General features: G+C 41.2%; 3 long non-coding RNA genes across 3 annotated transcripts in view; 1 reads left to right on the top strand and 2 right to left on the bottom strand.

Annotated features, from left to right (window-relative positions):
* LOC135303799 (uncharacterized) overlaps positions 1–175 on the bottom strand; it is a 16,887-nt gene extending 16,712 nt beyond the window's left edge. The window contains exon 1 of the long non-coding RNA XR_010365179.1: positions 49–175. This is a non-coding gene — a long non-coding RNA (uncharacterized LOC135303799). The remainder of the gene's footprint in view (positions 1–48) is intronic.
* The window catches only part of LOC135303796 (uncharacterized), a 15,354-nt gene extending 2,472 nt beyond the window's left edge, over positions 1–12,882 (top strand). The window contains exons 2-3 of the long non-coding RNA XR_010365176.1: positions 1,136–1,748; positions 8,713–12,882. This is a non-coding gene — a long non-coding RNA (uncharacterized LOC135303796). The remainder of the gene's footprint in view (positions 1–1,135; positions 1,749–8,712) is intronic.
* Positions 3,557–15,346, bottom strand: LOC135303798 (uncharacterized). The gene is made up of 3 exons (XR_010365178.1): positions 14,738–15,346; positions 8,361–8,445; positions 3,557–3,824 (listed from the first exon to the last, which is right to left on the bottom strand). It is a non-coding gene; the product is annotated as an uncharacterized LOC135303798 (long non-coding RNA).

The following is a 15,346-nucleotide window of genomic DNA, read 5'->3' as shown; positions in this document are numbered from 1 at the left end:
GTCAAGCTCCATAATTTTCAAGCCAGACAGTCAATTTTTAATACAAACCTTTAACTTCTCCCAGGTCTGAAGTGCCCCTTTTATCTTGATTCAAGCAAAGCCAGCAGTAAGTGGGAGATTGCTTAAAGCTGGTGTCCCCTCTTGGGCCTCCTTGGGGTGGCACCAGGTTGCCACCTGGGCAGGGGGGTGTGCCCTTGGCCCCTGCTGTAGTTTCTCCCTCCACAGCTGTTTGCAGCCCCTGGATCCCACACAGAGCTGGGAAAGGAAGGGTGGTTAGGCCAGGGAACACCTGGGACACATCCTGGTGGAGCACAGCAGGCCCCGTGCTCAGGGAGCATGGCTGTGGGATCAGCCTGGCCGTCCCTGCCCTGCTGACCCACTGGCCCGACTGATGGCTTGCGTGCCCAGTGCTGGCCACAGGGACTGATGTCCCCAGGCTGCCAGGAAGCTGAGCTTGGGCTAAGGAGCAGCACAAGCCCAGGGTCTCTTCACGCCCCGCTGCATTCTGGCGCGTAGCTCGAGCTGACATCTTAGCACGGCTCGTGTCATATAATTTCAGCATGAACAAGACTTGGCCCACACTCAAAATACACAGTGGTTAAGTGTTTAAATTAAGGTTTAACTGACTCAGACACTGAATCTAGCTCCAGCTACTGTGTTGCCGCGCTGTTAAATGCTGCAAACTGGAGTTCCTCCATTCATCTGCAAGGATTATCACAGTCGAGCTGGCAATAAGTGAAGCATCCAGATGAGTTAACAAGGCGAAACCCAGTGAAATTGGTAGGAATCTTTCAAGTGGCTGGTGTGAGGCCTATATTTCATCCAACCATCCCAAATGAAGTTCTCCCAAGGAGGAAGCTGTATATATTCCTTTACTCATTTCCCAACACCAATACACCCCTTAAACATCCAAGGCACAACACTGAAGTACTTTCAATAAATAGATGCATGTTAAGAAATCATGACTTCTTAGCCTGGAAACATGGGGGAAAAGAATCCACTTTTATATATATACTATAAATACACTACATATATATATATATATGTAGTGTAATAGCAATCATCTTATTTCTTTGTATCTCAAGGCATGGCTGCTAGTTGGACTTGTGAGCTCTGCTTTTCCGTGTTTTAACAGAAAAAAACATCCTGTTCTGTTCTATACTTGCTTGCAAGTTATGAATAATGACTGAGGACGTTTGGAGAAGGATGAGAATCCCCTTGGCAGCTGGAAGTGTTTGGATGTGAGGATATTATCTCAGGTCATGAACCCAGAAAGACGTGGAAGAGCCCACACACCTTCCTCTGGGAGAGAAGGATGAGGAAGCACAGAACTGACATTGCCCTGCCGATGTCTTTGGCCATCACCATTTTCACATGTGTTAACCCTGCTGCCTTCTTCATCGGTGTTGGGGAGCAGAGCCTTGGAAACACAGGAAAACAATCCCAACAGTGTGCTGCAAACTTTTAGGGACTAAGCTTCCTAATCACTACCGTATGGCTCATAAAAGGGGCAACCTGATACCATGTACCAAGAGGTTGTTATTCCTCCTTTCTCCCCTATCCCACTCCAAATGTTAGAACAATAAATACATTTGCCTCTTGTTTAAGATCACTTAAAATAAGTTGTTTTAATTAAACCTCCTGGCAATCTATCTGCACTAAGTGATTAAGTGCCTCTTCTTTCAGTGAAAGGAGAAGGGATTATCACAGGACAAGACTGACTGAATTGTGGACAGAACTAGAACTGGGTAAAGCTGCTTGAATATTTTCCATCTAAATTCATGTGAAAATACTGTGAACTTTCAATTTGTGTGATGTTGTTGCACTCAAATATTTCCCCTCCTTTCAGACCTTCCTTCCCTCCCCACTGTCCCAGAGTCAATGAAATAGTTCTTTCCCTCAGGTTAAAGTTCAGCTTTGAATATCAACTTTAAAAGCTGCCCAAGAAGAGAGCTTTCCTTTCTCAATTGGCATCATTTTCAGGGAATAAACTTAAAGACGGAAAAATAGCAATTGTGTTGATGAATTATAGCTATTTGAAGCTGCAAAAAAAAAATTGAGTTTGCATAGCAGTCAGTTCTTTGCAGCTGCACCATAAAAAGTGTTTGCAGGCATTTTTATGCTATTTTTACATTTTAACTTGAAATATCTTGTGTGAATTAAAAGGTAATTATTCTTTCAAACCAAGCTTTTTACATTGCTCTTAGCTCAGGAATCACACTGGTGAGTTTGTTGTTTTATTGCTGGCCATATCACTTTCAGGATGGAGAAGGGTCAGAGTAAAAGGCCCTTTTATGTCTTGTGGTGTGTCTTGAGATGGTTATGGCAGCATCTCTCTTTTAGCCTCCCTACTCTGTTTTGTCTTCCCATCTTTCCCTGCTCTAGCCCTGCTCTGGCTCCTGACATGATGGATTGGATGGGAAGCTGAAGCACAGTCTGGATCCTGGCAGGCATTCTGGACAAACTGCCCTGCTAATTTATTTGGATTCTTTACCTGCAGCCTCCCTGCTGTTTTAGTGCTGGGGCCTCTCTTGGGCAGGGCCAGGCCAGTGTGCTGTGTGGTGCTTTTATGGGGACAAATGATCATTAGGGGCTGGCTGGGAACCCTTGGATGTACTGGTGGGCAGGGGTGGTATTTAAAGGTAAATGCATTAACAGCGTGCTGCCACCTCCTTTTATCTCAGCCACCAGCACACTTAGGGCCAGGTAGGCAGGATGCCACCAGGCAGGATGCCACCTCCGGGAATGATTGTTGCCATTTGCATTTTATAACCCATCTCCAAGTGGGAGTGAGAGGGAAAAAGCAGCCAAAATGTGGGAGTTCAGCTGTAGCTACAGAGTTGTCCCTGGTTTTTAATTCCTCCTGTTAGCTGGGGAGGGCTGTGGTGTGTTAGGCTGAGTGGCTTAGGCTCTGATTTTCACTGATGAGCAAAGGAAAGCAACAGGGCAAAATGTTATTTGCACTCTCCTTCCACTGGGAGGGAATTGGCTCCTAGTTTTAAGGTTCTCTGAGGTGAACAAGACACAGCATCAGTCTCAAATATTAATTGTTTTGTTCTTTGTCCTAATACATGGCATTGCCAGCTCAGGTGTGGTCTCTTTCCGTGTCTTTCTGAAACTAAAAATAAAAATAAATTAACCTAGGAACTTTTCACTGTGTGGCATCTCAGAATATGTTTGAGTACAGAAGGAGTGAGATGCCACTGCTCTGCTTTAGGGAGATTTAGCAGGGACTTGAGTAACTGAGAGAATCTGCTGTCTGCCCTCCGGAGCAGCTGAAATGAATTTTGCATTTTTTCATCAGAGGATTATGGTCATTCTGCCTTTTAATCACACAGTATTAAGTTTGTGTCCTGCATAATTGCAGCTAAAATTTGGTCTTTTTGGGTTAGGTACAGATAGAATGTTCTGCAGTATAAAAAATTCCACTTATGAGAGTCTGCCTTGTAAATAGGATTTTTTTTTTTTTTTGCTAATTACAAAGAATTTAGCTTTTATTTAGCTTTATTATTATAAAAAATAATAATGAAAAAAATTAACAATTCCTCATGCATATTTTCCAGTTCAGATGTCTAAAGTACATATGATCTTCCAGCTACATTTTCCTCTTGCAAATCATAGTGGGTTTTATTAGGAGAAGTTTCATTTTATTGCCTTGTTTTCCTGTAAAGTCAACAAGTTAAACCAACAGGATTTAATTTTGGGTTGGCAGGCCAGCTGAGAGATAACACATCATGTGCCGCGCTTTTATCTTTTTCTTTTCCTTCCTCCTCCTGCTTCCTGGTCTCCTTGAGGTGCTCCACTCTGCTGCTCAACTTATTGGCCTTAAAAAAAAAAAAAAGAAAATCTTTGCAGGTGATTTATAGAACCCGATGGTTATTGTATGGCTAATGATTCATGGAACTTCATTAAATACCAAGTATGTGCCTGCTTACTGTCTGTGCACACTGCATATTAGAACCTTTGCACTCCCCCTTGCAAATTGCCCCCATTAAATTCGCAGACAAAAGGTCCTCTCAGTAGCTTACATATTTTCCCACATGTGAGAGAGCAATTGGAAACTTCCTCTTGATAACTAAAAACTTTTGAATTAGAATTTATGAGAAGGGTCTTTTGGTCTCGTTGCCTAAGGGCTGAAACAGATCCCAGTGTGTACAAGCGTTCCTTTGATGCGTGGAGCTGCACAGGGTAACATTTTTTAACAGGATCAAAAAGCGTAATGCAGGGACAATATGTGGAGGCCCTAGCTCTGACACAAGGAGTCGTAGCCTGTGTTTTTCCAAGGCTAAAAATCCAAAGGTAACTGTCCAGGGCAGCAAGAGCACTTTATATTCTTTTTAATTGCGGTAAATTCCTAGATAAAATAATGGCAGGCAGTGTTACAACTTCCTTTTCTTTAATGTTTCCCTAAAAATGCTTTGAAGCAAGTTTTACCTTTGGGAAAGTATTGTATATTTCTAAGGGGAAAACATATCAAAAAGAAAATAAAGGGCCAGCTCTTTAATTGATGGAAATCAGCATGGCTCTATTGCAGGTATTGGAATTTCTCAAGCTGTGGATCTGGCTAAAAACTTTCTGTCATTTCTTGCCATGGGCTAATATATTCCTGCCCACTTATTTGGTTGGACCATCTTCATCTGAGTTTACTATTGACAAAACAATTCCCAGAAACATTTCTTTACAAAGGCAGCAGAAGATTAAAACCTGGATCTAACTTTCAAATGGTGAATATTTCCCATGATTTCAGCTGCACTACCCAAGGAGGCACTGCCATATGTACTGGCTGATCCAAAGCCTCTACAAAAAGGTCTTGATAAGTGGAATTTTTCTCACTTCATAGCAAAAGGAGATGTCTCAACAGTCATTTAAGTGCCCTGTGTATGGTCTTCCACTATATCTCACTTCACACTGTCTGCCTAAGTGCAGAGAAGAGTGAAAAAAAGGAACATCCTCATGTTAGGGAGTCAACACACCACAGGCACCACCATAAAATGACCACATTACCTCCACCTTGTTGTTGCATTATTACAACAGAGATGGTTTTGAGACCATTATTTTCTGCATTCACGCTGGCAATATTTGTAAAATCTGTCATGATGTCCAAGTCACTCATATCAGCTAAAAGGGATGTTTTCACCAAGAAAAAAAATCAGGTTTGAAAACCTTGATTTGTCTTTAATGGAGCACTCCAAATTGTTACTCATTCTGCAGCTGATAAATTAAATGTCCCTCCTTTTGCATCAGTTTTAAGTCCTCCAAATGAGACAGAAGATTTAACCCTTTATTACTTCTGTGGTCAGTTAAGAGCCAAGCAAACTTTTCCGTATAAATTTCGCTTGGTCTCAGAGCTGAAAATCTTTTTCTTCATCAGTAAAACACTGCCAGAGTGTTTGGGTGGTGTCACTTCAGTGGTGACCTTTAGAGAGCACAATATATTGATTATAAAAAGCCCAGAGAAGTCGCTATCTGAAAGACCACATGAGTCAGAAAATCTAATGGAATTGGTGGTGAACAATGAGAAACTTCCTGGGGATGGAGGGTCTCTGCTTTTTGGTGACAGTAAGTTTTTCTAACTTTGTTTTCTTATATTTGCTTATTATTAATATCTCTGACTGGATAATGAGAGTCATACATCATATAATTTATAAACATATATGCATGTTTTCTGTATGCCATATCATCATCTTACTTTCAGGGCCATATTTTATTAATTTGGCCTGACCTTGTCTAATTTTGGATGTATTAAATTACAACTCCAGTCCATTTGGGCTGCTAAGCTGAGAAAAAAAGACCCCTAATGGAAAACATTCTTTTCTTTCCATATGGGCAGAGTGTAAAGCAGTGTCTTGGTCGGGGTCATCGCTTCCTTAAACTGGAGTGTCCCAGACTAAAAACCCCAGGACAGTAAATGGGGAGAAGGATTTGCCTTTGTGAAACAGTTTTGGAAGTTTTAAATTCAGACATTTCACCCATCTTCAATAAAAGTCCTCTGTAAGTACTTCATCAAGATAGAGGTAGAAATATCTGGCTGTTAGATCAGTAGAAAATGAGGTATGTAATGTTTAAAGCAAAATTAAGCAACAGAAGAGGATAAATATTAAGTGTAGGTAAATATAAAGAATTAGTTATGCTACTTTAGATAAATGTTGTCACAGAGGGATAATAGCAATGCACTTGTTATTGGACTAAACAAGAGGTTTCTCTGCTTCACAGAGGCACAGGTGGAGTTGGCTCTGTGCTGAGACTTCTTTTGATGCCTCCTTTCAGCAGCAAGGTTTTGTAACTCTCACAGGGAAATCTGGGAAACCAACATTGGGAAATGCTGTTGATTTTGAAAGTTCAGTCAATTTAGGTGGCATTTGGCATCATGTTTTTTTCCTTCTGGTGAGATAACATTGGCTTTGCTTACTTTCTTGGCAATAACTAAGAACACTGCACGGTTTTTAGCTGCAGTATGGGGACCTCTACCAGGATGACTTAAGGGCAAAACAGCTGCACCCAGTCTGTTCTTCCTTCTCTTCCTAAGTTTAAATAAAATCTGGTCTTATGTGAATATGCACCCAGAAGACTGGATGGTTATTTAAGCCCAGTTAGGGAACATATTTAAGAATATGCCTAATTTTAAGCATGTGCTTAAATCAATGCGACTTAAGCAAATGCTTGAAGTCAGGCATGTGGTTGAGGTGTTATCCTGAATGTGGGTCCTAATCCTTAAACAATAGCAAAGTCCAGAGGAAAGGGCAAGCTATCTGGGTTCCTTTCTTGGCTCTTTTGTTGGTCGTGTTATAGTCTATAAAATAAGGATCATTATTCTTATCCCTCTTTGTGAGGCACGTTGAAAATTATCAGGGAAAAGCACTCTGAATACTGTTATTATTGCCTATACTTCTTGAGGCTGAAAAAAAAAGTTTAGAGGCAGACATTCTCAGTGGATTTCTGGTTCTTCCTCCTTTCACTCGGGCAGGAAATACCATGAGAATGGAAAGAAGGATGCGTACCCATGATCACAAATAATCTTAATCTCCTCCTTTGCACCACTGCTGTAAATAATTAGATATTGCTACACTTTTGTTTCTGGGAGTTCCTGCAGTGCTGCAGCCTCGCTGTGTGCAAGGGTACCTGCTCCTGGTACCATGGGCAAGCTGGAAGCTGTGCTGGGAGATAACAGGACAATGGGGAGTGTTTGGGGGAGGAGGGGGGGCCCTGAGCCCGCATAATGGCAGAAAATAGGGATGAGGCACAAGTTTGTGCGAGTTTGTGAAAGCACCACTCGGTCTGGGGCTGCTGGACGGGCAGCACATGAGGGCAAGTCCACCCAAAAACATCAGAGAGGTGTTGTGGGACCAGGCCCTGTGGTGCTCAGCTCCCGTGTTACTGCTTGGCTGGAAAAGCTGGAGGCAGCAAAGGCTCTGCTCCTGATGATAATTCAGAGTTCCTCACATTCTTACTACCTTAAGTCAGCACTCATTCCCCAGCTTCCATGTGAAGGGCCCGGAGCCAAGGCCATGAGCCTGTGTGTATGTGTTCAGGACAGTTAATATTTATGATACATCTTACTGGGAAAATTAGTATAAAGCTGTGTTCCAACAGTACATTTATCCCATGACCTAGTTTTATGAATAACGTGCTGAAACACGGCCTGCTTGATTTAAACCTTTGTCACCCATTCTGATGGATACAGTGCCTAGATTTGGCTTAGGCAATACAAGCCAGGATTTGTGCAAAAATGTGATGTGTATTAGTGCAAGGTAAACAGATGGTAATGCTCTTGTTCATACCAAGTGCATACAAAGATATTTATCAAAGGACCACATGTAAGGTCCATAGCTCTTGGCAGAGATCCCTATGCTGTTACATCAGCTAATAAGAATAACCATTTTGCATTACACACAGTTTTTGTAGGGTTGCTTTAGACTGTGCAGGAGGTTCCCAAACTTGCCACAGTTCACACACCAAGAATCTGATTCTGAATAGTGTTGAACATCTATAATACCCTGTTGTTTTTGTTGTTATTTTTATTTTATTGCTATGACTCTTGGCATTTCTCCAGCTCAAATCCCTTCTAGGGAATTCCACTGCTGCTTAGCAGCTCTGAAATAAGTGTAAGAGAGCCAGGTGGTGAATACACTAAAATGCTGGAGGACAGACACGAGAAATGGTAGTGGCAGAATTCAAAGGGAAAGAGGTTGTACTGTAAAGATTTGAAGGGAGCTGTGGCACCACTCCAGCCACAGGAAAATGCAAGCAGCTCTGCAGAAGTTTCTGAAGAAGTGTGGCTACACACAATTTATATCACAGAATATTGCGTCTGAAAACAGCAAAGCTGGCTGAGGTTGGCAGAATTTCCTCATCTGACTTACACTCTCTTCTTCCATCACCATCAGCAGCAGAGATTACTTTTGTCGTGTCCTGAGGAATCTCAGTCCCTGGAACATTGGCAGTGCCCTGTGGGGCAGAAGGGGGAAAGGAGTTTTCATCACTGCAACCACATGATAAGAATTTTGTCATCCTTTCCTGTCCCCTGGGCTGTTCTCACTTGATAGCACTTCATCTCTTAAGCTGGCAGAGCATGACTGGTTCAGTGACTACACAGTGAAATAATTCAGAAAATCAATTTGGCTGAAAATTGACATATTTTGACATTTTTTTCCTGCCAGGTTTGTTTTCAGCCAGATCAAGTTTCCTAATCTGTTTTACCTTTGCACTGGCCAGGAAGAAGAAATGCTGCTCAGGAGAAGGAATGAGCGGATGGGGAAGGACAGAAGAGCTTCTTTTAGGTGACAATGCTGGGCCACATGGACTTGAAGTGTTTCTGCAGATATTCCAAACCCACCTGGATGTGTTCCTGTGTAACTTGCCTTGACAGAGGGGTTGGTCTGGGTAATCTCCAGAGGTCCCTTCCAACCCTAATGACGCTGTGATTCTGTGTGGGACAGTTCCATGGAAGCATGGAACTACTCCTATGGGGACTCCTCCATGACCTGAAATTCTGCACTGAGGCAGAAATGTGGCAAGGTCCTGATGGAAGGCAGCTCTGCCTCAGGTGCCAACTCCCACTGGCCTCAATCCTTAAGCATACATGTGATCTTGCCTGGATATGTTTCCCTGAACCACAGCACACAATGAGTTGAAAAAAAGAGAGTAGAGTGTGTGGGTGGGGACATTTCTGTCAAACATCCAGTTCTTCACCTCACTACCAGCACTGGGGGAGAGCTGGACCCCCTTATTCTGTGGTACTTTACTCCATAGAACTGAAGTTATTAGGATCCTCATGGGTAAAGCATCACCAAAAGATAAGAGAGGGCAGTGGGCTGTGTTACTGTAGCACTGCTCTATCACTAAGATAGTTTCAGGCCAGATTTCCAACTCCTTTTTCCTTGGAGATCCTCTTTCAGCAAATGTAGTTGCATTGACTTTAGAAATCTGATTCTGAATTTTCTTCAGAGATGTGAGATCCTCATGATCTGGACGTTGTTGTTGTTGTTATTATTATTGTTATTGCTATTATTATTAATAATATTATTGTTATTATATGCCTTCTAGTCATTGTTTAGATTTGTAAAGATTTACTCTTTCAAAGACTAATTTATAGCACTACTTTAATTCTGTTTTAAATAGGTAAGAAGTAGGGGGTGAAAAAGGACTTCTACTGCAAAAGTCTTACTTAACTCAGAGGGGATTTAAATTCACCCAATTCAACACTGCTTGGGCAAATTCTTAATTTTAAGAACTTCAAATGTTTTTGATTTTGGAACAGTGGTGTGGCGCAGAAGCAAATAGTGTTACATTAGCTCTTGCAACCATTTTGCTGTGAATTTTATGTCAGGATTTTCAGAAGTTAAAATCTAAAAATCCAGCCCCTGATCATGGGGACAGCTCCCAGTAAATGTAAGCAGGAGACACATGGCAGCAGAGCACAGAGCACAGTCATTTGCCTGCATGTCTACAGCAAAGCCATTAAAACCAGTCCGCTTCTTGGTCTGAGGTTTCCTTTAAACATTTTCTGTATTTTAAACATTCCACTCAGATTTCTTCTGCATTGTGGCAAATGCCAGGATTCAAAGAGCTGTCATCAGCTGCCACCATGGCCACTGCCCCTTCCCTGAGACAAAACATGCCACTGCATCCTTCCCAGGACTGCGTTCATGCTGACAGCTTTCAGTCCCTACAGCTTCAACAGCTCCGTTTTCTCCCATCTGATGTATTTTATCTCCCAAATTTTTTCCAGTTTAAAGCCAGCTTGAAGAGACTCTTGGTGGGCTTAAAGTAGTTGGGAATGAAGTGGATGTGAAGTGGGTAAACAGAATACTCCAGAAAACTGTTCCTCTAGGGCTGTTCCTCTAGGGTAATGATCAGTCTGGGGTCAAATGGGCACTGGGAGGATGGATCCCAATCTGGTTGCAACTCCTGCCACTGGAGCTGTTACATTCTCTATCAGCTTTTGGCTTGGCTGTTCTGATTTCTCACATTTTTGTGATAATTTTACAAGTGTTTCAACTGCTTGCCAGAAGGTGTGTCAGGTGTCTTGTCTAACTTTTCTTTTTGCTGATTCTTGTTTCCCTGAGTACCTCAAGAAATCATTTAAACTAAGAAAGGGTCCAAAACAGCAATAGTCTGTAGTTGTTTGGGAAAGTTTGCATTTCAAACTAGAAATTTAAATTTCTGCTAAAATTGCAACCAGATCAGAACTTCTGATCCATTTTTTTTCCCTCTGAAGAATATGGGTAGACTTTTTGGAAGCCTGAGTTACATTGTACATCAATCAGATGTAGGTTTATATCCATCCCTTCAAAGTCCTTCTTGAGTACCCCATCTTTCAAATGCAGTTGGCTGCACCTTTGGAGACCAGGAAGAAAGTTGAGGGTTTAGGCACTAGACAATCTCTCTGCTACAGCACTAAATTAAAACAAAGCTATCTGAAATAATTGTTTCTAGAACTGATACTGCCAGGAGCATGAGTGGACATGAAATAACTTTTATTTCAGGGCTATACATGATATCTGATTGATGGTGGAGCTGATACTGCACCCAGGATGCCCAAGGTTCCACTGTGGTTTTTCCAGTTTGTTTGACACTTTGAAATATGTATCAGGATGCCACATGGAAAATGAAGGCCTTGATTATGATTTTCAGATTAATGATCTCATTTGTTCAGAATGGATCATTTGTTTTTGTAGGACCTGCTTTTTATTTCTCAATTAATAGAGAAAACACTACTTGTGGAAATTGGGTGATATTTCTAAGGCAATTGGTAATTTCTGTAACTTCATAGCATGACATGCAAGTTTTATTGGATTTGTTTCCATCAGAGTGCCACGTGCCAACAGGAGAAGGGGATGGAAGAATAGGATGCTCTTTCTGTGACATTTTAGAAACATTCCCTTTGTTTAAAATTAGTCCAGTGTCCCTGGGACAGGGCAGAGGCAGGGAGGGGATTTTGTGTTGCCAAGGACAGAATGTCAAGACTTGTGGGCTCTTCTGCTTGGATGAAGAGGAGAAAATGGGTTGTGCCTGTGGGGCTGCTGCCTTCACAGGGACGCTGCAGCCCCAAAACAAACCTGTGCTCCACCACTGGGGCCCTTCTGCTTCCTGTGGCTGCCCTGGAGGTGCAAGGTGTTTGTTTCTCCCAAGTGGATGCTTATTAAGTGTCACATTCCACATGACTCTCATGTAAAAAAAAAAAAAAAAAAAAATTAAAAAAGATTCCTGTAGTCAGAGGGCCAAAATTAGCTTCTCCTTAAAAGCCTGGAAAGGCAAAGTGGAGATTAAAACCTACGTGGGTCACAGTAACCCTCTCAAAATGAAGAGACTGATACAGAATGCTGAGGATGAACTTTCTTTTCCCATTTCCAGACCAAAAAAACAAAGCAAAAAAACCCACCCCAAACTCCAAAAAAGTCCCCAAAACCAACCAAACAAACAACAAAACAAACCAACCAAACAACAACAAACGACAAAAAACCCACCCAACCAAACAAAAAAAACCCAAAAACAAAAAACAAACAAAAAACACACACAAAAAACCTAACAAAAAATAAAAAAAAAACAAAAACAAACCAAAAAACCCCAAACAAACAAACAAACAAACAAACAAAAAAAGCTCTATAGGTGTTTCCAGGTGCTGTTTTGAAATGCAGTGGCTCTGATTGCAGGTCCTCCAGGTCCAATGCCATCTATTTTCAACTGTCTTATGTCAACATGAAAACCTTTATTAGGTTCCAGCCCAAAATGTAAAGGAATTATGAAAGTCAACTGAGTCAGGTAAAAACGTGGAAGGGGTGGAGGGGTTGGAATTTGTGGTGTCAAAAAGAGAGAATATTAAAAAGCCAAAATTCAGAATACTTTTGAAAGGCTCATTAGGAGCCTTTAGGCATGGAGAGGTATGGTAAATTCATCATGAAGCAGCCCCTTCCATAAGCTGATGTCAGACGGGCTGGTAAAGGGTGATAAACTCTCTTACCCAAGTATCCAAGCTGACCAAACCATTTAGCAATTAGGAAGAGAATACATGAGCATTTACTTCACAGGCACCTGGTGTGATTTCTGCCCCTTTGCTGGTGGTTAAATACCTGTTTAGAACAACCCAAAACTTAAAAATCTACTTTTAATAGGATTTTTGTGCCATCATAATGCTAATAAAATCTAAATATATGTGCCTTATGAGTACAGCTGTGCAAATACATTTTCTGTAAGAACCAAAAGTGAGGAAAGAGGGAGAGGAAGGAATTGGGTGGAGTCAAGTCAGTTTACAAGCAAGAAATGGGAGGGGGAATGCATTTCAGACCTAATGAGACATCTCATTTGGAGGATTCAATTTTTTTTTTTTTAATAGAATGTAACCGAAGATCCAAGTGAAACTTTTATGCAAAATAAAAATTTGAAGTATCCTGTCTTGATAAACTGTGAGAGAAATAATTTATATTTTCCAAATAAAATCAATATTTGAAAAAGTGTTCAACATAAAGCCTTAATCCTTTTGGCTATAAAGATTCATATATAATTTTAAAAGCACTAGACTGAAAATTTCATTAATTTCTTGTTACACAGATACTTTTCTCATGCCAGCATTCAATTGATTGAGCAGCATTCTGGAATGTAGATATCAGAATTTAGAGACTGGGATTTACACCAATATATACATATTATTTTATTTCCTGTAGTCCCCAAGGTGTAGTTTATACCTTGGTGTAATAATTTCGGATCCCTGTAATATTTTTTTTTCTTTTTCCTCTAACCAGAGTCATGAGGTTGATATTCCTGTGATTGCTGATGAATTCCAGTCATACAGAACACATTTTATCTTTTCTCTTTCCGGACAGGATAAGGCAACTATACCAATATAGTTAAATTATAGTGCAAATTAGGTGGGTAGAGAGTCCTAAATACTGAGGCCACTTAAAACTTGGTGTTGTCTACCAGCTGCATGACTTATTGCCTTCTCAGCCAGGATCGCTGCAAAGAATGTGTGTAAGTGATTACAAGCAGTCTCTTGATATTTTTATTGAATTTCCCACATTCTGCTTCTTGTCCAACAGCAGTAGGCACCTAAAAATAATCATGCCCTGCACAAATCTCCAAAATGAGGGCACTAATCCTATTCTGGAATACAGCAATACCTCATAAAATAACCAGGGTGAAAAGTGTTTCCTAAATCCTCCAGAAGAGACATGAGGGAGTGTGATGGGTGAATGGGTTTTGGTGGGAAAAAAAGATACTTTCTCATTCAAAACAATTTGCTTGTGTGATTTTTATGTTCATCTATCTCCTTCTCTTTTTTTAAAATTAGATTAATTTTCGATGGAACAAAATGTGTCAATTTGCCCTAATAAAGAGTCTTTTGAGCTCTGACTAATGCTTGGACAGCAGGCCTCTGAGGAATGTCAGGAGATGGAGCAGCAGCATTCTTCTGGCTGAAATCAGCATCCCAGCCCCACTGCCTTACTACGCTCCTGGAATTCCTGTCAGTCAGATTAGATGTGAAACTCAGGCCTCAATCACAGAACACGCATTGCCTTTTTCCCCGGACTTTAAAGTCACAGCCAAATCACTTGGATATTTTGATCTTTGGAGTTGTGTGTTCGCCTACCCAAACTCCTGTTACTATTTCTGTTTGAAATGTCAGTGTTTACTCAGTTTCTGTCCATGCTTTTCTGTCCCGTTTGCCAGCTGGAGCCCTTTTTATCCAAGGTGATTTACTCTAACTGGAAGATAAAATTATTTGGTCTGAAAGATTTCTGTGCAGACTGCAAAAAGCTATTATTTAAATACGGGGTGTACAAAGCCACCTTTTATAATTAAGCCAGTTTTTATATGCGGAACGTGCTGGCTGTGTTATGAAGAAACAACCATTTAAAATTTAAAACATGCTCTCCCTCATTAAAGAAATATATTATTCTTCTTTTTTCTTTTTCTGTTTTTCTTTTTTCTTTTCTTCCTCCCCCCTCCTCAGTTCATTTAAACAGAGAGGCCATTCCTTTCTCCATCTAAGTTAAATACCACAGTATCCTTTTCGGCAGGCTTCTAAGCTAAATCTAATCAAGCTGTGTCACAGCTCTGTCAGGCAGGTTGCTCTTTCTTTGGCCTTGAATAATTGGAAGAATGTTGGCACTTGTGCCTGGGCCATGAGAACGTGACCCGAGTTGATATTTAATCTACTTCAGTGCTAGGCTGCACTAGGACTGGGGTCTAAGCCAGGCCTGGGGAGCAGTGTGTTAGCCATCAGCAGCACTCATTTTACCTTGAAATGGATTCCATTTGATGTATCATTACACCGCTCCAGGAGAATGCTTTAATGAGACAGATACATGCGCTGGAAAGGATTAGATTGTTGTCCTTTAAACTCCTTTTTTTTTTTTTCTTTTTTTTTTTTTTTTTTCTTGCTCGCCTAATAGCTACAAGGTGCTGGGAAGTACCTGGGAAAGGCAAAAAGGTTACAGAGGAGGCCAAAAATAGCTAAAATTGAAGGTCTGTCATCCACGGATCTGCAAGCGCTCTGAACGATTGTAAATATCAGGTCCACCTCTCTCTTTCCCAAACTAGAAGTCAGCACTGAATTTGGGGTTATGTTTTCACCTCCTCCCAGGGAAACTTGGTACTATTGGAGAATTTCAAAACTGCTTCACGTATCTGTGACTTGGAAGTGCACAAACCAAGCATTCAACACCACTCGGGGTGCGGGAAAGTTTTCGTTCCTCTCCTCACCGGCATATATAAGCTCCAGGAGCCCTGAGGAAAGAGGAAATTCCTCTCAGACCTTTGGGTTGCTCCTGCTGGGCAATCCGAAGTCACAATGGGTTGCATTGGTCTCGCTAACACTTCCATGCAGATTCCACTGCGAGCCTGTGAG

This window comes from Passer domesticus, chromosome 6 (genome assembly GCF_036417665.1).
Source record: "Passer domesticus isolate bPasDom1 chromosome 6, bPasDom1.hap1, whole genome shotgun sequence".
Lineage (NCBI taxonomy): Eukaryota > Metazoa > Chordata > Aves > Passeriformes > Passeridae > Passer > Passer domesticus.
This window is presented reverse-complemented; position numbering and strand designations above follow the sequence as displayed.